This window comes from Macrosteles quadrilineatus, unplaced genomic scaffold (assembly GCF_028750875.1).
Source record: "Macrosteles quadrilineatus isolate MER2022 unplaced genomic scaffold, UCM_ALF_1.0 Scaffold_9__3_contigs__length_116548681, whole genome shotgun sequence".
Lineage (NCBI taxonomy): Eukaryota > Metazoa > Arthropoda > Insecta > Hemiptera > Cicadellidae > Macrosteles > Macrosteles quadrilineatus.
This window is the reverse complement of record NW_026542602.1, coordinates 106,199,857-106,220,189: the sequence shown is the minus strand read 5'-3', so window position 1 is coordinate 106,220,189 and position 20,333 is coordinate 106,199,857. Positions and strand designations below refer to the sequence as shown.

General features: G+C 32.8%; 1 protein-coding gene across 1 annotated transcript in view; it reads left to right on the top strand.

Moving 5' to 3' along the window:
- Window positions 1-7,243: 7,243 nt before the first annotated feature.
- LOC129004120 (diuretic hormone receptor-like) overlaps window positions 7,244-20,333 on the top strand; it is a 96,643-nt gene continuing 83,553 nt past the window's right edge. The window contains exon 1 of the mRNA XM_054432555.1: window positions 7,244-7,281. The gene's annotated coding sequence lies outside the window, so the exon portion shown is untranslated. The remainder of the gene's footprint in view (window positions 7,282-20,333) is intronic.

Here is a 20,333-nt window from a genome sequence, read left to right as displayed (position 1 = left end):
ATTTTACTTCTCATGTTATTCTTAAGAATAGGAAAAAATATTATTTTTTGTTGACTAATTAGAGGAACGGATGGGCGTAGAAAATTGGTAGACAAGTGGGCAAACAAAGGAGCTGAAAGCCCGCTCATGGGTCCAGAGTCGACGTGTGGTATTGCTTACAACACAGCACGTTGAGCTATTCGCCAGTGGATGGGCATAGAACATCGAAGGAGCTTGGAAAGAACAGAAAGGCAACGTAGAGTCAAAGAGAATGCTGCACACACCTTCTGGTGCGATAGCGGCAGATGCCCTTTTGGGCTGAATAGAAAGACCCTGCGGAAGGTGGTTGGCTTCATCAGCGGCCATTGGGTGTTCCGCGGACAGCTACACAAGATGGGAATTCAAGTTGAAAACCTCTTATGTAGGAAATGTGGAGAGGAGGAGGAGACAGCCTTCCACGTGATATTTATGTGCCCAGCCTTACAATTATCAATTATCAATTATTTAAGATGGGGACGCCACTATGTGCGTATTTTAACCCAAATATGAGTGAAGGATGAGTGTAGGATGAGTGGCGCGATCTTGTAGTCTTGTTAGTGACTAAGGTCGACATGTTCCTTAGACACAGCTGTTAATTAATAGCCCATACAGCTAATGGCAACTAAGGGACCTACAGTTTATAGTGGAATCCGAACCACATTTTTCCTTGTAATTTATACCTTGTAATACAAGGCCTGCGTATGAGATCCCTTGGCCTATCGACTGGTGATCGAAGGGAAGAACAGATCACCATGGTCAAAAATGATCTCATGGTTCACAAAGGGCCTGGGATTTTACGGAGAATGAGGACCTGTGAATGAGGGTGCACAATAAGCTGTTCCAGCTGCGATGCAATCCCATGGTTACTTGTAAGCCTGGCCCTCTGTCAAAAAAAGAAAAGATAGTGATTTACCAATACGATCCAAATATGATCTGAAAGTTTTTTTTCAATAAAGATGGTTCCGGTGTATTTATTGAAATATTGATAGCTTAGTATAAAGTAATGAATTTTCCAAATTTCATTAAAGTATGTCCTAAAAAAAAGATTATTTTACTAAGTTTATTTATTCTCCATAAGAAATAACATGGTATTTTTAATCTACACTCTTTTGGAATTGTTTAGGCATACTTCATACTTTATGTTTGTTTATGTTTTTGTTGTGATGATTTGAGTTAGTGTTGAGATGACATGAAGATTAAAATGTTCTTTTTTATTTAACTACAGTTTGTTTTATTTGTTTGTGATTATACTACACATACAACAACATACCGATATACCAAATTGTTTATTTTATTTGATCTCTACGAAATGGTTCGGAAAGAAATTGCAAAATTCTATGTTTTCAGGGTGAAAAATGGGAAAAACCCATTTTACCCCCCTCCCCCCCTAAACCCCTGTTCCCATAGTCCGATCATGCTGGTTCGCGAACTCGTTCAAACAAATGTAAGTATACACGTTTATACAAAATAGAATCAAAATCGGATCATTTTTGCTCCAGCTATTTTGCTAACCGACACACACACACACACACGCATATATATATATATATATATATATATATATATATATATACAACCTGAAATTATTTTTATTTTCAATAAAATAAAAATAAAAAAATAAAAATAATTTCAGGGTACTGAGTTAGAATGATTTCTTTATTATATATATATATATAAGGTGTATATATAAAGTACAGCTTTGGTATAAGAGAGCTTTGGTCTCTACTATACTGTAACTGATATGTCATCTTGGATTTGAGCTTTGGTTGCAGTAAATATTTTTTTGTTCAATTCATTATAGGATCAGTTAATTGCTTCTTCTAAACTTTTAGTAGATGAAAGGGACTGAATCTTCTCTTAAAAACTCTTGATAAAGTCAGAATAGTGAGCGAACATGCCCATGGTTCGTCGCAATGATTGGATATCATGAGGAAGGGATAGTTTCAAGAGCGACTGAAGACGGTGTGGATAAGGACGGATTTCGTTCTTTGTTATTACATATCCTAACAGATTGATTTTGTCTTGTGCAAAAGAGCCTATTTCCATGTTCAGAGTAGTCTAAAGTTGTACCTTGACTCTAATAGTCATGGTTGTACTTATTGGCTGCAAAATCACGTTTTACAAAAACAAAACAAAACATTGTTTATCTACTGGCAATTAAGTAGAAGGTTCTTTTAGCGAATTTCCCTATAGGGAAGTAGCTATTACCGTAGGGGGCATGGTAAGACCTAGGCCCGGGACCGATTTAATTTTTCATTTTGATGTCCCCAGAGGCCGAAAACACCATTCGTTCAAATTTTTATATATGTATATATATATATATATATAGATTTATATATATATATGTGTCCGTGAACACGATAACTTGAGTAATTTTTGTCCGATTTTGATGAAATTTGGTTTGAAGGTGTAAGGTGGGATAAACTTGAATGAGTTCGCGAACCAGCATGATCGGACCATGGGAACAGGGTTTTACGGCGGGTTTTATGGGGTAAAAATTGGTTTTTCAAATTGTTTGCCCTCTAAACACAAAATTTCCCAATTTCTCTCCGGACGTTTTTAAAGAGCTTAAAAAAGAGATAATTTAGTATATCAAAAAGTTTTTGTACAGTTATTGGTTACGGAGAAAATTCAAAAAACTTTTATTTTAAAATTCCTATGTTATTCTTATGGAGAATATTGTAAAATGTTGTAGTTTGCTTGTTTGGATATATTTTGATCAAACTCGGTAAATGTATTTATTTTATACAAAGCTATTCATATTTTACTAAAAACACACTTTTTTACCCTCCCTGTAGCACCAAGCCTAGGTTCTCCTAAAACCTAATGTTAATTAAATACATTCAATTGAAAATCAATTCAGGCGAATGTAAATTCGCTTAGTCGGCAGGTTTGCTTTGGCGGGGTATTTTATTTTTGCTATACAATTTTATTGCTCATCGTAAAGAACAAATTACCATTTAAAATCATAGTTGTTAAGCGCAGCAACGTTCGCCGGGTAACTCCTAGTTCCCTATAAGGATGTTTCCGAACTGCCAGTATCAACTAAAGGATCAGTTTTAATTCCAGTAGATTAGCTGCACATGTACCTAGATCTTTGCCGGAAGTTTTTTTGGAGTCAGATCCAACGAAGTTTTAACCGATATTAATCTTTTACCGTTTTCGAAATATCAGCGTTTTAACACATAGCGCCTCCCGTTATGTTTGCCCCCTCCAAACCCACCTTATTGACCACTTTTGAAATAGGCGACATACGTAATTTTGATCACCACAGCCCATATTACAATAATCAGCAATAACATTGCGTACTACTTTCATGCATGCTCAAACCCCCTCAGCCCCTGTGGAATAAAACAAAAGGGTCCGGCCGTTACCCTCAGGATGTCTTATGTCAGCACCAGTTGTTACGAATGATAAGTCTGAGTTTTTATTCTTACCTCTTCTTGACGAAGTTAGATGTATTATCTTGTCTGGGTAGAAGGCCTATTACCTTGGGTGACTAACAGTGGTGATAGAGAAACCTTCTCAGATCACACAGAGTGATTCCCGGATTTTTAATATTTATAATGCAGTGCGTCACAATGGCCACATCTTTCATTAAAAGGGCGTAGGTTGGATACATTTTCATTTAAAAAGGAATATCGAAAGCAGCGGCAGCTCTATCTATACCTTACACAGGCTGAGGTTGAAATGGTAGAATACCGATTCGCTAATAAGGAGTTCTAGACGACCTAAGTTTGTTGATAATCCTTCGGTCAAACAACAAACATTTTTTTTATCTCACTATCATTGTTTTTAAAAATTCTCAAAGGACTCACTTTCATCCAACTGCCAGAAATAGGGGTCTGACTTAGGGGAGGTACGATTGAGGCATTAGTTCAAAATTCCTCCGTGAACAGCGCTGTAGTAGAGAGCACTTTGGCAATGAAGCACTAATCGCTAAATAGTTCTGTTCATAAAATAAAATTATAAATGCCTCAAATTCAATTTTATTATTTTTTAATTATAAAATTAAACTATCATAACCTAACCGAACTAACCAAACTTGCTGATGATGAAATAATATAACAAAAGTTAAGTAATAGAAAAAATAATTCTGTTTAGAAAAAAAACCTAGAAATTGCTCAATTAAAATTTTATAATGACTTAATAATAAAATTAAACTTTCATAACCGAACCAAACAAACCAAACTTGCTGATAATGAAAAAATCTTGGACAAAAAGTTACTGCTACCAGCGGGATACGAACCCGGGACCTTCAGCATATCAGTCCGGCACGCCAGCCACTATACCACCGACGCCGATGGCTTCAGGTCGTATTGTTACGCTAATGGCGTTCCCTCAGCTAATAAGAAGCCCACAGCTGTCATCGTAGCCTCTTCTATACCTCCCCTGAGTAAATACCCAGAAATAGCATCAATGTTAATTAATTAACCCCACTGCTTTTAAGAACATAAAAGTAAACAAAAATATAAATACAGTACAGTAAACAAACAGCTGTTAATTCCATTGATCAGTTGTTTATCATTTAATGAATTAAATAATGAAAACATGGAAGCAAGGAAGGAGCCCTTTGTAAATATGTCTGTGTGGCAGAGCCCTTAGGGAATTAGTTCATTCCAATAATTTTCGGCAAATCCATACACTCTTCGCTTAATTTGTATGTGTCATTTGCCTGTATTTTTATTTTTTAATGGTTTTAAATGATGACGTCAAACTTCCACTTATCACTTTAATAACATATTAGATAACAGGTTTTTTTTTAATTTAAAAGCTGTTAAGTAGAAGCCGAGATTATGAAAATAATGTTTGCGTCCATTATTTTTAGTGCACTGTTAAGAAGTGGAATCAACTCATCGTGTTTAGAACCAAACGTTTTTCTCCGGGACGGAGTGAAGTTACTCCATAGCAATTTTCATGTGCGTTTATTGATTTCATCAGAATGTTTTACTTTTTTTAAGGTAAAACCTAACTTTTATAACTTTTTTGTAACTTTTAAAGCAAGAATTCCATACGACATATTTAATCTCATTTGAGAGCTTGAATCTTCCTTATTATTTAAAAAATGTTGTTCATTCATTGTCTTTGAATACCTTCTTCTCGTTCTAATGTATGATCTGAAGCCTATTTTGATGTGTTTCTTTTTTGCACCGATTTAGCCTAAACGTGTTGCTATATTTAATGGTAACTAAAGCATTGTGCAAATAGTTGATTTTATTTTTTAATAGTAGTTTAGAAGACGGCGAAGAAAATATAAATACAGTTAACATAAAAACCCCTTCATTTACACATGACGGAAAGATATAACTTACACCCTTATATTTCCTTCAGCCGATCCGTAAGGATGATAAATATAAAAGGGAGTATGTTTATTTTTATGGTACAGGTATTGTAAAAGGAGGCTATTGTACAAAAGAGACATTCTGACACAGGATCCCAAACTGTCAATTACAGGATAAAGGTATGGGAATCCATTTAAACAAATCTTGTTTGGTAATCGAGCCGGTTATGTGTGGTGGAATTGGTTTAAATGGACTGACATATGTGCCTGAATGGAATAAAGATGTGTGCTCTGTTCAAGCCGCATATGCCTGGGAACGGTACGGGAACATTTGAACCATGCAGTACTAAATTGAGCGGAACCATGAAGTATTTTTGGATTGTTTGATACTAACACACTGCCTTTGGATGCTGAAAGTAGAGTATTTCCTCATTCGTTGCCAAATAAATTCAGCAGCCTGTTTTGAAGTGTTATGTACACTTCACTGCTACGGTACGTTAACAGCTCTGAAGCATCGATACATAGCTACTGATCGTAGTAGTTATATATCGGTGCTCTGATCTTGGCTAAGCCCCCCTTGGTCAGGTACATTTTACATCTTACTTTTCATTCTACGGCAAATAATACTTGCAAACAATATTTTCCAATTAGATAACTTTGTTTGGTTATATCGTTTAAAAGTGGGTTAAATGACGATAAAAAGGAAAACATCCAAATGCACTCCACATACACACCGGACATAAACATACTGGAAAATTGTATTAAGGAGATAAATAAGAGCTATTATGAATCTAGAAAGGATTAATAATTCATGGCACAATTGCTATAAAAAGGACGATTAACCAAAGATATAAATTGTAAATGATTAATTTTAACCAGATCCCTAAATAATGATATAAGGAAGATATTAATTTAAGAAAACAAGTAAAATCAAGTGTATAGGATACTACCATTAGACTATAAACCTACAGGTAAGTATAAATATTCAATGATACACTATGCAAGAGTTAATATAAGAAATAGGGCCCATCACAACGCCTAGCTCCGCTTTCCAAAAGCGCTCCTAGAAGTGGGTAGAAAAGAACTTTGGAAACAAATCTACAATGATCTCCCCTTGGGCCTAAAACTGCTGGGGGTCCTGGCTTTCGAAAAAAACATGAAAAAGACTGTAAAATATTTGTATATAGTCCATAATTTAATTATATCATACACATTGTTTTTTATCATTGTTGTATATTTTTTAGTTAGTTATACCGATCTGAGTTACTCTGTAAAACCAATGCTCAGAAATAAAGGCTTATTTATTTATTCATAGGACTCGCACTTCAGAATCGGTATAACAAACTTAGCCTGGTTCATGTATTTTACGTATTTTGAATATTTATGTATTTCCCATGTTTTGGCGTCAAATATATTAATTATTAAAGCATATCTGCATCTTCAATCAAAAAGAAGAAATTTCTGTTCTTACAACATTACTTCGAGATTATAAAGAAAAAGACTTTGTTTTTAATACTTTAATACTTTAATTTGAAATGGCACCATATTGTAATGCCTTGAACTTTAACAATTGAACCATTGCAGTTTAATCAAATTGGAAAATCACTTAATAATTCATCTGGTCATGTATTCCACTACTTTCGTTCTTATTAAAACAAGAAAATCTGCAATGTAACTTCCTTCGTTATAAAACACAATGTTAGCAATAGAAATCGTATAGAATAAATAAATAACATGCAACTAACACATTTATACTGATTACAGCGAATTTGTAATAAACAAATAAAGAAACAACAATTTGAGTAATATCTTACATGGTGGTGAAGGAGGCAAACATCAGCTGATCGCAACAATGCGTCAGCTGATACCTCAACAATGGCTGGCTTGGCTGCGGCGCCGCGCGACGCCAAACCTTCCTTCAGTATGTGTTACGGCGTCGTCCTGACTACATCAGAGCATGCATGGTTCACATGGTTGATTCGGTATGTAAGAACATTTATTTTGATCTCTAATATAAAACTATTTATAATAGTTTTTTGGCATAAAATGAATTAAATAGTTGATCAGAAAACATTTCACCGATCATTTAAAGGCGAATCAACGAGTTTGAGGATGATTTCAGTTTGTTTGATTTCTCATGACTAGGCTTAACTTGCAACTTGTTGTTTTACATAGTTGACAGGCTGCTGCTAATGAAGTTGTAGCAGTAGGGACATCTTGGCATGGCGGCAGGTCAAACTTGCGAGTAAACAAACAATAATCTGCACTTATTTATGGTACGATTTTGATAGTTAAATACGATTAGTGTTAAAATATTATACCGTATTGATAGTAATTTGGTGTATTATTTTAACTAACTCAGTTATTTATTTGAATGATTTCCATTATTTTATCCTATTATTTCTCAGTAGGCTATCCAATTTGTTCAATATATATTTTATTAGTTTTTCTTCAGAGGCTAATTTTAAGTTTCGCATTAATGAAAAATGCCATTAATGTGCTTTAGGCCTGCCATCTATTACAAAATATTGTGATTGTGTAACTGATTTACAGGTACTTTTTAGCATAGTTTCATCACAGAATAAACTTTTTATTCTGTGGTTTTATCTACGGTAATTTTATTATAGTCTAAATCATTTAGAAATATTACGATTGGTCAAAGTGAAGACTGTTGTGACTGGTCGGAACCACCAAGCCAATGTAACATATTTTATTTGGATCTATCGTCTTGAATTTGGAGTATAAGTGTAATAACTATACTATGTGGTGTTATGGGGCAAACTTTTTTCCTTGATAAGAATGTACAAACAAAATAAAACTTGATATATGGTTGAATTATTTTTAGTTCATTATTTTACATTCCTATAACACAAGTTTATTTGTGTAAATTAAAGCTTGATTACAATTAATTATAAAGTATGATTAACTATATACTGAAGCAACTTAAAAGCTTCAACAGTTAATTTTTAAAACATTATTCCATTTATTGTCAGAACAGTTAACAGTGAAGATACACAAAGTGTAATATAATATGACACTTTAGTGGAAATAAATATTTAGTTGATAAAGCTTGTGACTGAAATATATTTCTTTATAGAAAAATGTAACTTTGCATTCATAATTAATTGAATTTAAAATACATTTAATTTACAATTTTCTCAATATTGACTTTTATGTCGTATATACAATAGATACATTTGATGAAATTTAGATGACCTTTAGGGTAACTGATCAATTCCTATCTACATTTGAATACTTTAAACAAGTAGGTGAAACGTTAGGATATGTTTTTATACACTAGAAAATTTATAAGTGTTATAGTTATTTCGGTTTAGGAAACTTTAATCAACTTTAAAAACACATTTTCACTCATTTGTGTGAGTTGCACAAACTACGGTGAACGACTAACAAGTGAGGAAACAATTATTTCATTGAGCAATTAAATTCGTCAATTGTCAGTCTTTGAGCATGTTCCATATTTGTCGCCATTACATATTACTACACATGTCTACATTGTTGAATATATAACTTCTTTATATTTCATAATAAACAATAAATTTATCTTATTAGTTTCATTCAAATCTAGAATTAAAACAGATACAATAAATTATTAATGATATAGATCACTATAGTATTATTTCAAAACCATTTTAAATACCGTTCAATCGAATGTAAACATGACACCTACTAGATTTAACCATAATAAATTCTCTCCTGTGAAATGTAATTTCCATTCTGTTGTTTTAAATATACAGCTCTATTAGAGAGTTATGATAAAAAGAACTTTTTTCAATTGAGACGGTGACTGAGTAGTGCCGTATTGTTTCTTACACTCCAACTTTTCGATCGTGCTAAACTGAAAGTGTAACTTATTGTAAAGTTTAGAATCTTTCACCAACTTTAGTATCAGTTAGTTTCTCTATAATAGTATGAAAAAAGAAAACATAGCTTCAGTAGTGGCAGATTCTATTGGTGGTTCATTCAACTATGCAAGACGACCTCTTAGAGACAAAAATGGTTACAGCAGACAATAAATATTAAATTAATATTACAATTAGTTTCCAAATACTTTTGTTAAAATTCACATTTGAGCGAATTTCCCTATATTGGCGTAGTTATTACCGTAGGTGGCACGGTAAGACCTAGTCCCAGGAGCAATTTACTTTTTCATTAGGTATATAGAAATTTACTTAGTCTGCTGTGGCCCGTATTATAGTATTGCAACCTAGTAGAATGTATATGAACGATTAAGTCACCAGTCTAAAGCATTTCTAATGTTTATTTTGACTTCGTGACAACTTTGTACCGTATACTTTAGACCGAATTATGAACTACTTAATTCTCACTGTTGTAACTGAGATAATTAAATCAAACGTTAACAAACTTCTGAGAACAAATAGCAAAGAACCAATGACAATAAATAGTAATGACATGATGAAATGCAATGAGATTTACAGTAACAAGTTATTTACGTGCTACCCTCCAAAACTTTCCACTGTATTTGACTTTTCAATTAAAACAAACTGTTATTGCATTGGGTGTGTTTCATTGTTTTAACAGCGGTAAATATATATTACTTCATTCTGTCCGAAGAGAACCAACGCCTGGAAATGTATATAGTGATGTTTGATTAAATTTGTATAAAATATTCGTTATTTTTCAGATTAAATAGATGTAACTGTTTTTGTTTGTACGTTTGTTTAACGGACAAACTGTAAATAATAGTAGTTATTACTTAATTTTTTGCTAGTATGACAATATATATGAAAGTTCTGGTCAGTGATAAATTATCGGTTATATTATTGTTTATTTGTAAAAAATCGACACACTGAATTCTATGAATATAATTGAATGTGAACATAATATATTAGCTTTAGTACATAAAGGCATATTACTTTATATGTTGTGAAATTGAATTCCTTATTTCATGTAATAAAAATGCTTAAAATGTAATAAAAATGTAATAGTAACCTTCCTCGGGATGGACTCCTCAGAGAAGGCTACGACCTCGGTTGTTGAAACCCCCTTAATCTTTACAGTATTTGTAAATCCAATTTATATGAAATAGCATGCTATCATAACTATAGCCTTTATAGGTCATCGTTATGGGTTGACGAAACTTATAATGTTTCCGATGTGAAAATGGAGTGTTTATTTTTTGTTGTAGTTTTGTTTGATTTTTTATATTCTATTAGCATACCAACTTTGAAGCTATCGCTACCAAATACAGTAGAACCTCGATAACAAGACTCTCATGGGGATTACAAAATAAGACTTGATCAAGGTTAACTTCTCATCGGGGTTTGTAATAGCATTCGATTATGGGTAAAATAAATTGTGGATTTTAAAAGGACACTTGTTATCAAGGATGACTCGTTATCAAGGGTCTTGTTATCGAGGTTATAACAATATTTATTAACTATTGCTTGTTCTCTGCTTTTAACATAACCCAAGCGTAGCCCAAGAACAAAGTACATTTTTAATCTTACTCCCAAACAAGAGAGAAATTTTTCATCGCTTTCGATGTTCTGTAGGCTCACCACACTTTAACAAGCACTTGATCAACAAATGGTGCCTATTTTAGAAACATTACCAAAGACTACTTGCAGTATCTGACTCATGTCAGTGACTGGACAACTGGATTAATCTGTTAGGTTACATTACATGTGTTAGGTTTAAGAAAAGAGCATAAGCTGCAAATTATTGGAAGCCGATGTTGGTATTTGATAAATGTATGTATTCACAGAACACACAGCTTATTTAGCAAGTTATTTAGACAAAACTCAAATTGAGCCAAAATTATTAATTTTCAATATAATTTAAGTTAGTGGAAAATATAGAAATAATTTTATATTATTTTCATAACATATTACGAACCTTTAAACATAGTACTTTTAACTGGTTGCGAAGTGCAAAGTTATGATGCTTGTGTGATTATCGTTAGGGCTCCGGATTTGTACTATTTTTAAATGTACCTAGCGATTTTCGTTGGGTGTTTTGAAACAAGTGGCATTGGCTAAGAAATATCTGTTATCCCACGGTCATTTGGACTTTTGATAATGGTTTTTAATATTCAGGATAATGTACCGGTACTCTACGTTGTGCATCTGTCACAATAAAATTAATGATTTGCATGGGAAGTTTTATTCGCAGTAGTTTACTTGTTGTTCAACCTTTACAGACAAAGGAGCATGCATTGTATTGATTGGTTGCAGATAAATGTCAGGTTTTCTTTACTACGTAGTTTGTTATACATTATATCCTTTAAACGATACAGTTGTAATATACTACAGTAGAAAGTTTATAGTTTTCGGGTTAAATAACAAAGAAACCAAATAACCAAACCACCTCTGCAATCAAAAACAAAACTGTTGATTAACATTTTCGTTAGCTAATCCGAATGGATAGCAAGTCTACATAAGGGAGTAAGAGTACGTTTAATCTGAGACATTTTATTTAGTTAAACGAGACCGACTGAGGAACAACAGTTGATTGTTTGATGTGCAAGCTGAGAAAGTGTTTGACTAAACGCCTCACTTGTTTTGGGTAAAGAACTGTTTCTCTATTATTCGAGATCAAATTTCCAGCTTTGTTTTATAACTTTGTTTATGACAGCAGATGAAAAACAACCATTGAGTACATCTTTGTAATTGGCAAAACTTGCTAAAGTTGGTGAAAATCCAAGAAAAAATATCGAAAATAGAAACACTCTACAGTATACCCGACGGACTCGAACGTTAAATTCTATTTTTAGTTAAATTAAACGGATGACAAATCTATGAGGGATTGAAATAATCTATGACATAGGTTTTGTTTATATCATGAAAAAAAAAACATTTAAATCTAACTATATACATACAAGAATATTCTTAGCGATTAAAATTCGAAGTTAAGACGATGGATGAGACTAAGAGTTATTAAGGAAGCGATCGAGTAGATAGTCTCATTCCTTTATTTAAAGATGCCAATTTAAAACTTGGTATCGCCAATTTGAGAATATTAATAGTATTACGAGCACATTTTTATCCATATCACAAACACTGGTAAACATACGATACGCATTATGGAGTACATTTGATAAAATATGGTTTTTTGTTTTAACCAATATAACGAAGTGCTTAACATAACCCAAAGAGAGTTCGGAATAACCTATTTAGTGATTTATTTTTGTCTGAGAGAATTTTGTGTTTTGTAACTTGGTGTCTGATATTTTGGTCACCTCTGAACACTATTAGGCTCTTCTTTTTGTTACAAATTCTGTTTCTTCCCTCTAAACAACTCAGTATTTTTGTGCTAAGTTTAAATTGGATCCAAAAACTTGACATGTTATTTTTTAGACAGAGTTTCTTCTCTGCTTCAACAACAGTTTCTCAGCCTGAGCTATAAACACGCAATAAACCGCTTTGCAAACATTCAGCCTGTTTGTTTGTTTGTTGTCCCATCCTCGTTTGCTTATTGGATTGTACGTCTTTGATCTTGTAACGAGTCTCAACAAACTTGGACAAACTATAACAAGTTGTTTGCGATTAAATCTCAGAGCTGATTGGGACATCGACTTTCCTCTTGTTAAGATATAACACGTAAATCTGAAAATGTATAGGAATAGTTTGCAGTTCAGGTTTAAAGCTTACCAACTAATTGTAACAATTAATTGATTGCGTCCATCGTACGCCAAAAGATTATCAATGGTTGATAAATATAACAATCATTAAAATTAATGATAAGTAGGCACTGTTTTTTGTCTACATAAAAAAAACTATCGATAATCCGAAAATATGAAACTCGTCAATAACCTTTTGATTTTCATTGTTTAAGCACACCAATTTCAATAATACTGATAGCAGAAGAATATGAAAATAAATATATAGACAATAGTAACACCCAAAATTGTGTTTGCAATACAAAATTCAAATAACCTTTAATCGCTACCCTCCTACTAAATTTCCACATTTTCAAAATTGGCAATGCATTTAAATTCCACTTTTCTCACTAAACAAAAGGTTTATTTTATTTGAATTTTAATTAATAAATAATTTTATTGTGCTCAAATGTTTAAATTAATGTAATAATAATACCATACGGTACCGAAAGTTTAGTGTGAATACATTTGAATGAAATGTTCAACAACTCTACGTGTAGCTGTGTTGGAGCGATAAGGTGAAACAGCCAAATAAACGTTGCACAGTTTGTTATAGACTGTTTATTTTTTGTGCTCCTCTGATAACAGAACTATCTTGGGAAAATGTACATAACTTGTGTATGTTTAATTTATACATTGGTTTCTTAATTCAGTTGTGTTTCTATTTGTCGACAAATTTTGTTTATGTCTTAAATGAATTGCAATATTTTTGAAATTGTATATAAATACATATACATATAACATTAATATTTTTAATAAACAGGAAATTTTTGGTTTCCATGTTTTAAAAAGTTGCTACAAAGAAATGAATTCACATAGACTGCACGTTGAAATGCAGGCATTGTGCCAAGTGTAACACAGGAAAATGCAGTTTATTCGTCTCGCTTGTGTGTGTCATTCCATTCATGCATTCATAGAAAGTTTATTTTATTACTGTTGGGAATTGACAGTATAAACTTTTTTCAAAAAAGGAATATTTTTTATAAATTGAAATTGGATCTGTCCACGTTTTAAGATGTTATTCATCTATTTTTATTTTACTACATAATTCTAAAATACGGACACTGCAAACCCACAAAATCTGGACCAAAATTTGTTTCTACAAAAATATGAAGCAAATCTGTAAACTTAGTCAAATTGTATATAACATGGATTAACTCAATTAAAAATAGTATGCGAAACATGATGGTAGAATCTCGACTTTACACAATACGAAAATTATATAGCAAAACCGCAAACAATATATTTTCAAATTTCACATCAAATATGAAAACGAAGTTGAACTAAAACTAGTGCAGAGCTCTGATGGAATTTCAAAAATGTTATGTTTGATGGAAAATCTATGTGCAAGGCCTATCAAATGACACCTTGTACATGGTTATCAGTTGAGTGGTAGCTTCAAACAATTGTCATACAATTTATGTTGGCCTATTAAATATATAGATTTTACCATTTTCAAATGCATAAGAAACAATACACAATATAAAGACAACCCCCTTACACAATATGAAGGCACTAGTTGAAAAAAAAACACATATAAAAGAGTAATGGGACGTGTTACCATACTATGGCTTTCGTTTTGGTGTGCGGGGGATTGGTTCAATTCCCGGCTTTTCTACAAACATTGGAACGGGGGTTTCAGAGTTTTCCCATAATAGCTTTTGGGTTTCTTGCACAACATTTCCACTTGTTTGGACACTAACCCCCAACAAGATATGGAGATAAACCCATTTTTAAGCTCAAACTCGTCTCCCACCTCCAAAATGAGTGAAAGTCCAACTCCACCAAATACTGATACAGCAGCGGTGGCATGAGGCGAGGTCATGTTGTTGAAGTAAGCTTGATTTAGAACATTCTTATCACCTCACTTGTAAACATGTCTACACGACCTTCCCTCATAAGAGACTAATTACACGGATCTACCGACGTAACTCGTTGTACCTTGCTTCAATTGTGAGACAAATGCTTACAGGTTGGCAACAGTAATTGGTGAAGTTATGGGTAGTTTCTCTAATATTGGCCGTGGATATGTATTTGCTGATATTGCAGGGGTAGATTTGTTGGTTTGTAAGTTTTAACGCTATTTTTCACATTTTAAGGACTCAGCCCAAAAACCTAGTCTTTGTTGGTCGTCGGATAGAATAGTTAAATGGTTTCGGACCACACACCTTCAGATTTGATGGTGAACACTATGGCTAAGAAACATACCTTTCAAATTCCCGTGAGCAAAAAATATAGATATGTGCAGAGGGAGGTATTGATGAACGGAACGGGGGAGTAAAATGAAAGAAAATACTTTGTGTTGAATACAGATTTTAAGACGAGCTGTTTCTTTAGTAAGGATAGTTTGCTAAACGTCAAATGATCATATCCATCTAATTCCAGCTTCTAATTATTGACGAGCTACCGGGTTTTCTTTGATGAAAAAGGTACGTATTGTAAACCTAAGAAACACCCAGCAAGACGATCAGTAGTAGACAGAGCTGTCTAAGGCAATAGGTGTTGTATTGGAGTTAAACTTATTCCAAAATAAATGCGTGCAATAAATAAAATGCATGCAAAGGTAAAACAAAAATAGTATTTAGCAATTATAGTCACGTTATTTATTTTGAATTTAGAATTATAAATTTGTGTGACCTTTCTCATAGTTAAACATATTATGTAGCCTCTAAACTGTTTTATTAGACTATTATATGGTACCTAACCTACCTTTACGGTTAGTCTGCCTTCATACCGCGGCCGGTTAGTAGAAGACCTACTTATGTCTAAGTTTTTTCATGCATTGTTATATCCTATGTGTATTTGTTGGAATTCCACTGACGAGTCTATTAATGGATGAAACATTCTCGAAAGGAGATCACTTGCCTGAATAGGCGAAACTTGTAAGTTTGACCACTTCTTTTTTGGACGGTTGGCGTAAAGGTTTGCACCCTAACAGTATTTCTCATCAGTGACATTTGCAAGATCACCTGGTTCACTACGAATAATTTAATTCAGAGTTCTCTGAGTCTATGTTACCAAAGCAGCGTTAGCAGATTACATGAAATAAGCAACATTTTGTTTTCACTAGGAAGTCTTGTGAGCAGGTCTTCAGTAATCTATTCTATCAAGGTCTTCACTTTGGCCTTGAAACTCCGATAATCATACCCTACAGTAGATAGATAATAACACATTGCGTCTCTCTACCTAATAGCCGGGGTTTCTCATTTCAATAATGGTTAATTTAAACACCTTATTAGCTGAAGAGATATTTTATAGTTTGAACTGATCTTTCTGGTTAAACAAGTTCAATGTTTACTGTGCGAAAAGCTGGAGAGGGCCAGGGTCCTAATGATAATGTTTTGTACCTTATTTATATTACATTACACATAAAATTGATTTCAAGTAGTATTTTGAATAAATCGTTCCTCTGTATGAATATAAACTTAGTTCCTGAAGTGGTTATATTGCTTTAAATCATACAATACAACTTTTACACAACGTTAAAACGTAATTATTCATTAAATGGAGATAACGGTTTAATTTATGAAAACAATGTGATTGATTTTCTAGTGTATATTTATTACAGTTTCAACTCTTTTAGCATAGAGAAATCGTGTTACAATAAATTAAAGATGAAAATCTTGATCAAGGATGTTTTTAAAGTCCTGCTTCAAGCTTATAAGAGAATCTAATTTTTTCGGACAGCTCTCCCCTCTTCGACCATAAATTTCTTATGTTATTGGAGATCTTTTAATAAAATATCCTCCTCACATAAAAACTTTTTCATTTCTCGCTTACTTTCTTATCCCAGTAAAATAAAATTGTTCTAAAATCACGAACAACTATAAAAAGATTTATAAAAATGGTGATTATAAATGTAACCGTATAGCATGTGCACATTTGTTGAATAAAACTGCTCTAAAGTGTTGTTTCACTACAAATTCGTGGTTCGTGGTTTTGTGGTTTTCGTTTTAGTGCTATTATTGATCATGAATTATATTTTCAAACAAAATATTTTAAAACATGAATAATTAAAATAGTTACATGTTTTGTATAATCCATTGTGTTAAAAATAATAGTAACATCAATATCGTTGAAATTTAAATGGTTGACAACGAATTGTAAATGGTATTAACGAAAAAGTACACTAAATAAAAATAAAAATAGCAATTTCTTCAACAAGTAACCTAAGATACTTCCCAATTTCAAGAAAAATATTTATGTTTAGTTACAGAATATATTTTCGTGTCCAGCAAAAATACGGTAACAGCAAAAATGCATTACACACTACACTTTTCTAGTTACCATAAAAGGTGACAATACAATTTTCAGGTAGTTTCTGGTGTTAAAATTTTCACTTAATAGATAATAACTAGTTCACGTTGGTGTTAACAGTATTGTTAAGGATAAGTAAAATCTTGTGGAAACATTGACTTTTGGATACTAAAATCAATTGTGATTTCTCTCACAAAATGTATGGTCCAGTTGTAACAAATTTTCAAAATCCAAATACAGCGTAGTTCAATGAAAGAGTGCACTGCAGTCAACAACTATATTTTCTGCCTCAGTTTTTGTATCTGTAAAAGGGGACTAGTTATCTTTTATACATAAAAGGTGCTGTATTAAGGCTTACACGAATCGTCCTATCTGTTTGACTTGGTTAGACAATTTATTGTAACAAGTTGGCGTATTCTACAGAAATCAGTAACTTTCATGAGCGCATTCTGTCGCTGGCTCAATCAAACTACGTCCATTTTCATTAAACAAGTGGTGATAATTTAAACATTGGGAAGACAGCTCTATCAATAGTCAAGGTAGAAGTTTTAACGTACATTTATGGGCTACACCAGATGTTTATTAAACTTAAGGGAAAAGTACCTTACCAAACATAACATCTTTGAAGTAAATTATAGACTCTAAAGATTTAAACTAATATGGATTTAAAGATAGGCCAGTTTAATACCAGACAAACGTTTTACATACCCCCATGAATTTATTATGTAAACAGCTATCGTTGATCAATAAGCTGCAATAAATGGCTCTAGCTGTAGTTAGAATGCTACACAAGAAATCTCAGTCAATTCAAGTAATATTTGCTTATTTAAAATGCATTTACAAAAAGAAGCATTGTGTCACTGCCTCATCTAAACGCCATAAAAACATCTAAAGCCAAATTAAATAGATATACAAATGTTAACTACAAGTACTGATCTGTTTGGCGTAAAAACTCTTCTGGCTAGAAGGAATTTGTTACAAGGTGTTCTTTAATTTCGTTAGTGACCTTATCAAGAAATCTTTGCTTTAGGAGATGAATAAGACGATGTGAGGGGGGGAGAGAAACATCGTTACGTGACTTGATAAGGCCAACCAACTGATAACATGTTTACAGCTGTGTACTGGGAATTGTATTTCCCTTAAATATGTTAACACTGCGTGAGTTTACTAATTGTTTAAAGAAGTGATCCATGAAGAGGGATGTCGGATTTACCGCGCGACAATTTTGGATCAGCGTGATGTCACTACAGCGTTGATATAGTGTCGATATCATGGAACAATCAACGACAAAGTTAACAGGTCAATGTGAGTCTTAATTTTTACTATTATTAGTGAATCTGTTTACTTAAGCGGTTCGATCTCTAAATTACCACAATAAGCATTTTCCCAGTGCCTACCTGTTTCTTTACGTGAAATTGTATTACTTCTTTTAGTAATTCTATTAGTAATAGGATTAATTTAATGTAAGGCTTAGTTTCAACTCGTTGTCAATACACAGCCATTGCAAATGTAGGTAGCTATACAACATGTTCCAAGTGTTATAAATGTACATAAAACATTATTTTGTTAATAAACATGAGATGTTTGTGTAGAAGCCATAACAGCTATTATAGTGGACAAACTTCAAAATACTACGCCACAGTTAACTTAAACCTTACTAAAACCTTTGTGGAAGTAAAAGAAATTAAAAACCTTGCTGTTTTATTGTTTTTGCCCAAAGGAACCGTGCAGAGTTGCATGGCATTATCAATGACAATAGCAACTAAAAGCCAAAAGTGGCTATAGTGACAATAGACAACAATGACAATAACCACAATCAACAACTAGTTACGAGCCACGGAAACTTATCACTAAACTTACACGAATACCAACAATATTTTCATATTCCCTTGGAAAGTTAGTCACCGGCTAGCAGATCATCTGACGAATCGAAGGACGAATTTCAACACAGACATGAAAAATGGTCTAGCAGTAAATATATTCGAAGGAATCTAACCTATTAGATGAAGGTAGCCAGGAAATAAAATTAGTAATTATAGCCTTGTATTCAGGCTAGGGCTAACAACATTATTTGAAATATGCAATGATATAGTCATAACGTGTCTTGACTTCTTGATTATAGGCAATATTTAAAAAATCTGTAACTATTGATACAAGTCCCTTCCTTCAACAACTATTCCTAAAAATTATTTCTTTTAGACGTTGGTACTTAGTTCAAATACGTTCACATTGTACTGAGTTTAAAAAATTAAAAATACTTTATGAATTAATCCATATACTTAATACATTAAATGTAACATAGCCAAGATTTATCCGTCTGAATCCGTTTTAAATTTTGAATTGACAAAATACTATTTTATTGACTGTGTTGCTTGAATGTTCTAATGTTCAAATTTTCGAAAACGCACGGGTTTCTCTGATATGTTTAACCCACTTATTTAACAATTGAAACCGTTCTATTTTTGAGGGACGACCTAAGAACGTGTATGTTGCAGATAAACCTTTTGGTGATAGGATTGTCAATCATAAAAGATTTATGTTATGGTTCAAACTAAGTTATTTTCAAACGACCAATACATTTAAGACGCAATACAAATGCCTAGATTCATGCTCTAAAAAAATATAGATTCTATTTTTATCTTGGCTCTTACAATATACACAAGTTTAGTTTGTAATCATTAGAGCTCTACACATTGTAAACTACCGTACGGCGTGTATGCCTTCTATGTAATCTAACTCAAACATCTAGAGAAATTATAATTTACTAAACAATTCACATACCTTGTCAATTGACAAAAAAACTTTGTTTCTCACACGGAGAATATAATTGAACGGAGAATAATTGTGCGCTTTGACTCTTTTGCTGCACTCTAGAGAAACTGAATTATTTACGAGCTCACAAAAACCACACACCAAGATTTGTTTCGGTTACTTTGATAAATATAACTGAATAAAATCACGTAATAAAAATACCAATACAGATGTGAACGTCGTATGAGACTTTGTAATGATGATATTAATTCCACGTTTTATTTGAGTTGATGATGATATTTAAACAAGGTATAATCGCACAACATTTCTCTCGGTTTGAGACTCTCCACAATAAAATACTGTGAACAATGTAAACGTAAACTACGC